The sequence below is a fragment of the Camellia sinensis genome, chromosome 1, assembly GCF_055761805.1.
Source record: "Camellia sinensis isolate YWXY chromosome 1, ASM5576180v1, whole genome shotgun sequence".
NCBI lineage: Eukaryota > Viridiplantae > Streptophyta > Magnoliopsida > Ericales > Theaceae > Camellia > Camellia sinensis.
In genome coordinates this window covers 224,179,267-224,190,491 of record NC_138961.1, presented here as the reverse complement: position 1 = coordinate 224,190,491, position 11,225 = coordinate 224,179,267, and the positions used below count along the sequence as shown (strand labels likewise).

Genomic DNA, 11,225 nt, shown 5'->3' with positions numbered 1-11,225 from the left:
ATCTAGACTTTTTCAGCACTTGCGAAACTTGTTAGATTCTGTTAATTTTTTTTTTAATCTCAATTACTAAAATAAAAAATGAAAATTTTTTTGTTCAAATTGCTAAAAAGTGACTTTTGTTAAAAATAAATAGAAATACATGTTATTTTTCCATTAAAAGCGATGGTTCGTAAAATATTTTTTTTTATTTATAAAAAGTGAGAGTTATAGATGATAATTTATTGATCATCTATGATAGTATAATTCTAATTTTTTTTTTTAACTTTTTATTTTTTTTATCCAGATATTTTTATTTTGTAAGAATTTTAATTTATTATATTTAAATATTTTATTGTAATTCATTATAAAATTTAATTTTTTTTTAATATCAACTTATTTGATGATCTCTTTCTAAAAGGTGTATTTATTTTTATTCATTAATATTTAATTTTTAATTAATATTATTTATTATTAAAAATTAAATTAACAAATAATTTTATATATTTATATATACAATTTGTTTTAATTGCTCAAGTTATTTGGTATCTCTGTCCAAGACCATTCAAATCTATTTATGTCATCCAAACTTTAAAAATTTACAAATTTGACTCGAGTTACTTGGGTTTAACTCGCTCAAATTTACAACTCTAGCAAGGGAATTGAAAGTTAAATAATTAAAATTATGACAAATTAAAAATTAATATATAAATTATGATAAAATTTTGAAATTTAAATTATAAATTTCAATATTTTTTAATTTTTATAATATGCATATAAAAATCTAACTATTTATATTATTTTATATAAATATATTTTATTAATTTTTTCACATCGCGAATATTACACGGATTTTCACTAGTTTTATAACGAAACAAAAAGTGGTTTATAAAACAAACTTAAATCAAATCTTACGTCATAAAACAAAATTCTTAAATCTTGAGTAATATATATAAAGAGGGTGCTGTTAAGGTTGCACACCATATGCAACCAACACAAAAGGTGTAAGTGGAAAGTGTAAACATAAAACAAGACAGCAAACAAAAAGGCGTAAGTGTAAGGTGTAAGTTGCACACTTAAGAAAAGTCCATATAAAGAAAAAAGTACTTGATATTCCCCAAATCTCATCAGTGCTCATTTGACGCTCGCTAATATAGTTAATTTTTTTTATGTTAGAACTCTTTTAGCTTGGTTTTTTTAGTCTTGTTTGATTTTTGTTTTGAAATTTTTTTAATTTTTATGAAAAAAAATATAATGATTATGAAAAAGTAGTATTTTATCTTATTAATTTTTATAGCCAATTTTATCTTTTTGTGATTATTTAACCCCAAGATGAATGCCGAACCGAGGCTAAACCTGGTTGCACATGCATGCATATTTTTGCAGTAAATTCAAGGTAGCATTTGGTTTTCAAATCATGATTTTATTTTTAATTATGATTTAAATGAAATATAGTAATTAAATATATTTTTAAAATATAATTTAAAATTACTTTCAAAATTTTTCTCTTTTTTTATTTTTTTTATTATTGATCAATCAATTAATCATTTTTTTTCTCTCCTCTCTCCTCTCTCCTCTCACATTCTCTTATATTTTATGCATCAATCGATCAAAAAAGAAAAAAAAATTACAAATTATTTCAAAATTATTTTCAAAACTTAGAAGCAAACAATTTTTTTTTTTTTTTAAATCATGATTCATAAATTCAAAACTGAAAATATAATTTCATACTCAAATTATTACTCTAAAACGAAACCAAACAAATTATTTTACTTTTCAGGTTTTTATATAACAATATGAACACAAACTTCAAAAGAATGGAGCTCGACGGGGTATTCCTTTTCTTCTGTGTCTTTTCTTTGTGCAGTCCAGCTTGCGCCTCTTCTTAGCATTAATCTACAACACCGAACCAAAGTCAAATTACTTTTAACACCATAAAAACTTTAAAAAAAAAAAAACCAAAAAAAATAAAAATTTATACGTAAACATATTTTTTTATCACTTTTTTTTTATGAATTAATTACTTAAAATCCTATTTATAAATGTTATAGTAGCTCGGATCTTATATAAGATTTTTTGAACCAATAAGTATTATTTAGTAAAATTAAAAATATTATTAGTTTTTCCGAATTTTAAAACTAAGAACATTATCAATTTTATATAGTAATATTCCAGATAATTGTTTCACCTATTGATGAAAAAAACAGAGTATGAGATTAAACGTTTTTGTCCTTTTATTTATTAGTTTAATTCAACTATCTAATAAAATCGAGAAGATTATCAGTTTTAAAACTGAAAACATTATTAGTTTTTTTCATCTTTAAAGCCTTTTTTTTTTTTTTTTAGTTTTGCATATCAATGTTCTATCATCATACTTCTTTATAAACACAAAAATTTCAGTTTTGCACAAAAATAATAATTTAATTTTTTTAAATATTTTTTTTACATATATATATTTTAGTTTTTTCAATTTGAAAGTTGATATTTTAAAGTTTTGAAAATCAAAATAAATGTCAAATCATCATATTCCTTTATAAATAATTATAAATGATGAATAATTATTGTTTAAAGGGTAGTTTCAACTATAAAAAATTTAATGAGATTTGAAAATACAAAAAATCTTAGTTAAGACTTAATGGAATATAAGTTTATAAATTAGGACTTGTGTGCAAATGCTTCCTTTTTTTATAAAATAATTTGATAAAAATTATCTATTTTATGCATAGATTTATTCTAAAAAAATTGATATTTGTAACTTTTGAGAATAATAATAAAATAGGTAGAGAAGAGGAAGAAAAGAAAAATATTTATTGTAAAAGGACTTACTTGGATAATTTGGTGGCCTTCGTGTAATTTGGATTTTTTCATACATTGTTCACAGAAAGATCCCATGCAGTCAATGCAAAAGTACTTGCATTTTAAGGAATTATGGAACTCACAACCGCCAATCGCTTCTGCTGAAAAAAAATAAAATAAAACAATACGTTTCAATTTAACAGCACCAATGCATTCTGCTTCTTTTTATTTTTCTTTCTTGTTTAAATTTTTTTAAGGCAGGTTGATCACATGTCACTTCGTTTTTACGAGGGATTAAAAAAAGAATGTGATGCAATCATGCAACAATAATTATTACAGTTGTTTTTAATTAGGGAGATTTATCAATAAATCTCAAATGTTAAACTTATAAATCAATTGGTCCCAATTTTTTTTTAATAAACCGTTTAGTCCTTGGATATTTTGAGGGACCTTAATGCCCTCATTTTGGGTGCCACATATCAACAAAGTAAACTAAAGTTCTTTATGAGGGCGTGTCATGTGACACACACAATATGTCACGTGACATACACAATGGGTGTCACACATCAACAAAGTACACTAAGGCCACACATCAACAAGATCGGCGGGTGCCACACATCAACAAAGTACACTAAGGCTCTTTATGAGAGTGTCACGTGACACACACAATATGTCACGTGACACACACAATGGGTGTCACACATCAACAAAGTACACTAAGACTCTTTATACTTTTTGCCTTGGAATGATGTATGTCACGTGAAACACACAATGGGTGTCACACATCAACAAAGTACACTAAGGCCACACATCAACAAGATCGGCGGGTGCCACACATCAACAAAGTACACTAAGGCTCTTTATGAGAGTGTCACGTGACACACACAATATGTCACGTGACACACACAATGGGTGTCACACATCAACAAAGTACACTAAGACTCTTTATACTTTTTGCCTTGGAATGATGTATGTCACGTGAAACACACAATGGGTGTCACACATCAACAAAGTACACTAAGGCTCTTTATACTTTTTGCCTTTGAATAATGTGTGTCACGTGACACACATAATGAAGGGTATAATTGACCACTCAATGTTACCAAACAAAGGAAATAGGATCAACTGATAAGATATTCCTCCACTAATAGGACTAATCAGAACAATAGAAATAACCTTAGGACCAATTGGTTCATAAGTTTAACATTTGGAATTTATTGATAAATTACCTGATCAATTTAATTTTATGTGTAAATAATCGACACATAAAAGGTTAAAAAATAAACAGTTTGAATTATTAAAAATCAAAATAAAACTTGAACTGAATGAACAAGAGAGAAGTTGAGTTGTTTTACAATAGAAAAAATAATCGGAAATCCGTGATATACACAAAGCAACAGTAAATCACATAAAGTGAGATGAACATACCTAAACCCTGATTCGACATGTGAGTCTATTAAATTAAATAAATCGATTGATTGATTTTCTTGATTCTGAATGCATACACGATGTAATACAACACAAGGCAATGCTTTATTTATAATAATGGGATGAGCAATAAATCCAAACTAAGGGAGGATTAGGAATACTTTATTTATAAGAAGTTGAATTGCAATCGGTACTAAGCTAGAATTTGGAATAATTAAAATATGTTATTTTACTTCACTACAAGATATTATCTGGGCAATACCAAATTAGAAAAGGGGTAGAAATATCTCCATCTTAAAAAATAAAATAAAAACTATATTATCCTAAATGAGTTTGGTTTATTCTTTGTGCTATTGAATAATTATTAGTTTGGTGACTGTTTTGTTGCCCAGAAAGGGAGAAGGATATTTTTTTCCTTTCATTTACCCTTGTTCAGTTTTCCAATTGTTTGATTGCCCAGAAAACTAAGAACTAAAAGCCAAAAAAAGTTGGGAATTTTTAGGAAAAGTTGGTGTTTTTAAAGTGATAAATTAAAATAAAATAAAATAAAATAAACCTGGCTTGTAAGCCAACATCAAAAGAAGCCTTAATGTCATTCTTTGTGTTCAATAAAAACGTTATATGATAACTATATTTATGTGCCACATTTTAATAACAGATATCTCATGAAATCCATGATAAAAAATTTAAATAAATAAATAAAAAAAAAAAAAAAACCAAACAAACAAACAAAAGAAAAAAGGAAAAACCGTTATCAGGTCAAGACCCTACAGTTATAGCATGCTACTCTGTTGAAAACAATAATCGAGAACTGCACACTTGGAAGATTTAAATTAAAATTTTGGTACCAAGGGTTATATTACATTAGATTAAGTTTGAGCTCACCAAGCTCTGTGAAAATCAAAATTTAATTTTATCACTCAAGATTTCCTGTAAAGATTGACCACTATCATTGTACAATAGTATCAAATTTTAATCTAGCCCATTTTAATGTATTTTTCTACCCATGGCAATACAACCCGGCAAATATACAAATTACAGACAAGGGACAAGCCAGAGATTGATGAGAGAGGAGGCTAATGAGAGTAACCAAGACAAGAAGGCCATTGCACCAGACAGTTGATATCTACTGCACATCTGTACACTGCATAAGAAGGTTTTATCGATCATGACATCCGTCACACTAGCTGTCGAGCACGCTGCAGCCAGCGACGGAAATGAGAGAACCTGTAAAAGTTGCATGACAATATCGTGTTTAGTTTGGAAGAAGATGATATTTTGTGGGAGGTCACTAAGGAATGGAAAAAAGAGCGTACCCAATCTCCTATGATGATGACTGACATTACTCCAGGCTGATGAGATGGACGTTTATAAACGACAGAATACGCATCCACCAGTGCAAATGTCAAGCTCCATGGGATCACTAAACCCATGATTGTTACCAAGAAGCTGCAAAGATAACGTGAACAATTACAAAATTAGAGGGTTTTTGGTAAAAAGAACTTTATTTCACCATAAATTAGACTAGAAGAATAAAATCAAAGGACCTAGAAGTGTAAACAAATTAGGCTCCATCCATACGAGCTTCACATAGTGAGATTAGAATGCCAAAAGGGTCCCCTTCTTCCAAACTAAAAATTTCTAAAACCATATCCAAAATAGCAATGCCTTGATCTTATTAACTCTAGCTACAAACTCCCTAACGCCAAGAGCTAAATGTATAAATATAATACCCGTAACTCAGTGTTCAATGGAGATATTTGTCTAGGCAGTAATTTTAAAAACTAAATTACCCTTTACCCAATTTCTTGTTAGTTGTCCATCTCGTGCTAGGAGTGTTCCAACCCTTTACCCTACTTGAGCCTAAGGGTTTCTTTGTGATTTTGCACAACCACAGCTTTGATATCTCACCCATCACGGTCACCCTTTCAAACAATATAATGCCAATTTCAAGGAAGAACAAAAGTAAGCACAAGTCCTGGGGTGTTTAGAAACAAAATAACAAATACTCGCTCTGTTTGATTGTGTTTCATTTACTGAATTTTTTTCCAAAACAATCCACTTTTTAAGAAAACATCAAAAAATTATGTTTGAATTTTTGAAATCTATTGTTGCACGAACATGAAAATGAGATGTGAACAGGCAGTGTTTTTTGAGCTTTACATTGTCTAGGTTTCCCAAAAGATGAAAAATGGAAACGAAGAAAATGAAAACAAAATCAAACAGGTTGACTAATACTCGGAACCAATAATTAAAAACCAGCAACACTCCTTGAAAAAGCTACTCACTGAACAAGTACACAAGATAATGCACGTGAATCTATCCCTTTTCTGAATGAATTAGGCAACCAAAACAGGACAAATTATTGGGTTCTAGTGGCAAGTACAGACTTCCAGGTTTACATTCACAGACACCTACATAAAATACAGATTTATTTTTTGATGACTAAGGTTGATCTATAGATGCCGCCACCAGGAAAATGCTGCGTTAAAAGGTGCAAGATTGTCTAGTTTCTTAACTCCTCAAACATGTAAGAACCAAAAATTCCAGTTCAAGCTTATATTGAAGTACCAAGAATTCACATGACAATTATAAGGCTCATCCAAAATAATGTTCCATCTGCAGGCAATCCCACAAGAGAAAAGAATAAGGAAATAAAAAGAGAAATACGAGTATGAAATGTGAATTTAATTAAGTCCCTAACCCCAAAGAACTCCAATCGTTTCAACTTCATCCCAACCAAATTCTAAAAGCAATTTCTCATTGATACAGAGAAGTTTATCAAAATTATTCTAAAAACCCTCCAACTAAATTATACCAAAATAATGTAAGGTATCATCAAACTCGAACTCTAAACTTTCATACTGATTATAGTATCCATTAAAAAAAAAAAAAAAAAAAAATCTTTAACATTGCCTTTAATAAATTGGCATCCTCTAAACTTGCAAATGACTCTGACAGTCAGACTGCACATAAGTGACTTCAAGAAAATCAAGCACCCAAAATTACAAAGTTCTGAACTCTTTTGATGTTTTTGAATCATAGATGTCAACAGTTCATGCGCATCAACCAAAAAAAAAAAAAAAACACAGAAATTAATGTAACAGAGTGAAGGTATGTCTAATTGGAAATCCCAGAGAGTAACTTAGCCTTTTCAGTCTTTTCATTTTATATGATTTTAAATTTTCATTTTTCTACCACCAATTTGACTGCATGAAAATGAACCTAAAAAATGTCACAGTTAAGTAGTCGATATATTTGTTTCCACTGCCCCATATAAACCAAAACCTGACTTGGTAATTTGGACAAATCACAAAATCCAACATTTCATTATGACATTTTCCACCAAATTATCTTTGTTATAATACCCAATTCACTTGCCTCGTGATCAACTGAACTTGAAATTTATACCTTCACCCACGCATGCAAACATCTACTACTATTATAAAAGTGTAAACAATTGACATGTTTTCTACTTTTACTGTATTCTGAAAATACCCTCCCAAACTCATTAAACATCAGCAAAATCACAAACAATCACAGACATCTTTCAAAATTCAAACACCTTCAAAAATCAAATACTTTAAGACAACTAAACACCTTGAAACATCACAATCTACTATCAAACACCTTGGATAATTCAGAGAGCTTTTCTTCCAAAAAGCTTGATTTTTTTGAATATCTTTACATTACATATTGGTATTATTGGTACTTTGTGAAGTTGTCAAGTTCTTTGTTTTAGACTCATAACTCATGTCCAATTATATTATTTGTGTTATACTATTTATATTATAATATGCATCATCATTCATAATAATATTGTCAATATCATCAACTCATTGAAAAGGGTCTTACACCACTTAAAGGTATTACCTAAACAATACAAACCCACAATCAACTCTGTTTGACAACTCAGTGGTTGTACAAACAGATAAAAACATAATAGCCCACTCTAATTCGTAGACAAACCACCTACTTATTAGGTTAGGCTTAATATAAGTAACAGCCTTTTGTTTTGTTTTTGTTTTTTCGTTTTTCTTTCATATATGCGTAAAGAAAAGCAGAGGACTCTTGAATATATTTTTATAAGTTCAAGCTTCTCTCCAGTTGGGTTTTTCAATTGGAGTGTGTTGTTGGATCTCTTGGGCCCAGTACAAAGCTCATACCGATAATCCGAACCATTCAATACGTAGGAATCGTTGATTACTTTATCTTCGTAAAAAATCATATTGATCGGGCATTGATAGCCACTTATTTAGATCACATTTGTATTAATAATTTATTTTTAAAATCATAGTTACCGTTGACACAAATTTGATTTGATCAAGTGACTATCGATATTCGATCAATGCTATTTCTTGCAGGAATAAAGTACTCAATGAGGACTACACATTACAGTTCGGATTATCAATGTTAGGTTTTATATAAGTAGTTGCCGTTTGTTTTGTTTGTTTTTTTTATTTTGTTTTTTTTTTTTTTTTTCATTTTTCATTCACATATGCATAAAGAAAAGCAGACTGACTCTTGAGTATATTTTTATAAGTTCAGGCTTCTCTCTAGTTGGGTTTTCCAATTGGAGTGTGTTGTTAGGTCTCTTGAGCCAAGTACAGAGCTCATATCGATAATCCGAACCGTAACACATAGGACTTGTCGATTATTTTATCCTCATAAAAAATTACGTTGATTGGGCATCGATAGCCACTTGATTAAATCACATTTGTATTAACAATTTATTTTTAAAATCATAGTTACCGTTGACACAAATTTGATTTGATCAATTGACTATCGATATCCAATCAATGTTATTTTTTATAGGGATAAAGTACTCGACGAGAATTACACATTACAGTTCGGATTATCAATGTAGGTTTTATGGTGGGTTCACAGAGCACAACAACATGCTCCAGTCCAATCGGGTTGGAGAGAAGTTATTTCCTATTTTATACTCCTTTTGTGCACCAATTATAAATTGATTGATTTCTTTTTTAGTAATTTAAAAGGTTGTGTCAACAAAATTTTCACTTTCTATGGTTTGAAATTTTCAAAATTAACTTTTTGAGTTTTTAATTTTAGATCAACTCAATATATATATATACACTTAAAAAATATATAATTTGTACCAAATTTTTTTTTAAAATCATTGAATATAAAAAAAATAAAAAAATGTATTAAATTTTTGTATTATTTTGCATTCAATTTTTTCACAATAGTTGGATTATGTAAAATGAAAGGAATAATAGAGTGTTTTTTTTTTAGATGGTTGGAATAATAGTGTTAGACTCATAAAAATAAAACACATAAAAGTATCGGATGAAATTTATTTTAAGTCTATCTCAAATCACACTCAAAATGAATTTTAACTACCCCAAGACATTTTCGTTATATGTTTTATATTCTATTTTTTGCACTTAACATTATCAAAAAAAAAATTGTAAATTTATCAAGTATCTGGAAAAAAGAAAAAAAAAACAAACAAACAAACAAACTAAAGATTAACTCCACATCTAAAGAATTAGAGATCTATAAATTATCACCAAACCCGTTTGGAAACAAACTATGTTAGTTGACTATTTAATTTTTTACGAAAAAACGTGTAAAAAAAAAAAAAAAGTAGAGAAAGCAATGTAATGAACTATCTTGTTTTATTAACTATTTTAGCAGGGAGGCAACCCAACCTAGACAAGCCCGTATTTTAGCTAATTTATACCTTATAGTGACTGTGCCAGCAAAATCAACTACAATTATAGCATTGTAAGCTAAGCATAAAATCATTATATAAAACAGAAGCTCATATTAATACAAGATTATCTGAGAAAACAATTCAAATAAAGACCCATGTTTCTTCAGTAAATCAATTCATATGTGCACCCCCAACTAGGACATCTATGTGTGTGTACATATATATATATATATATTGAGAGAGAGAGAGAGCAACAAATAGTTTTGCTAAAAATCCCAAATTATATGACATGGGTATTGTCTTGTATTCCTAATTAGCTAAAACAGAAATGAAAATAAATAGAGACAAGGAACATGAATACAAACCCACCTTAATGAATGATAACTAGAATTGGAGTCCAAGACATGGAAAAATAAGAAGAACCCATTAAACCCAATTGAAAATTGAGTAAAAGTGATTAATTAAGGAAAGAGGATAATAAGAATTACCAGAAAGCTGTCTAACCGTAGAACTCAACATCCAAGCACATAAAGAAGAGAGAGGCTGTAGAGAAGATGGCCTGCCCTAATCGCAGAGCCAAGCTGGCACTCGTCCCCAAAGCCCCCGGCAATTCATCCATCTCGCATATGACCCTTGGCAAAGGCTCGTCGTCATAGACATTCACTCGTCTGAATTGGACTCGCCACGTTGCTCATCAAAACTCGATTCACTTGCAAGAAAATTGGGAACTGGGAAAGAAAGGAATTGGCTTTGTGAATTGAAATCTAATAAACTGAATAGTTTTGGGAAACGGGTTCTTCTATTTGGTAGAAAGGAAAATGGTGGTAGAAAAATGTTTGGCTTTGTGTCGGGGAAAGAAATGCAACGTACAATGGAAAGGTTTTCAATTCAGGTGGGGAAGACTTGTCGTCGTGTCTTTCTTCTTGTAACGGAAGTGGGAAAGGGAAATTCGCACTCGCAACTTGGTTGAGAAACTAACTCCACTCGCCAGCTGTGTACCTGAAATCTCTGATTGCGCCAACCGAACCGACTCTATTCCAGTGCTCGAAAGAAAATTATAATAATGTGGTAAAGATGATTAGTTGATAATTAAAAAATGGACTTTTCTTAAGTGTGCAAGTGCACACCATGTGCCACTTACACAAAAAGTGTAAGTGTAAGGTGTAAGTATAAGTATAAGGTGTAAGTGTAAGTTGTAAGTGTAAGGTGTAAGGTGTAAGTAGGTTGCACATGGTGTGCAACCTCAAAAAAGGTGTAAGTGTAAGGTTTAATTTTTTACAAAAGGTGTAAGTGTAAGGTGTAAGTGTAAGGTATAAGGTGTAAGGTGTAAGTTGCACACCATAAC

General features: G+C 29.8%; 1 pseudogene across 1 annotated transcript; it reads right to left on the bottom strand.

The window, feature by feature from the left end:
- Nucleotides 1-5,001: 5,001 nt before the first annotated feature.
- On the bottom strand, nt 5,002-10,644 carry LOC114283257 (CASP-like protein 5C1; annotated as a pseudogene). The gene is made up of 3 exons (XR_014345454.1): nt 10,369-10,644; nt 5,517-5,649; nt 5,002-5,427 (listed from the first exon to the last, which is right to left on the bottom strand). The product of XR_014345454.1 is annotated as a CASP-like protein 5C1 (transcript).
- Nucleotides 10,645-11,225: the final 581 nt, after the last annotated feature.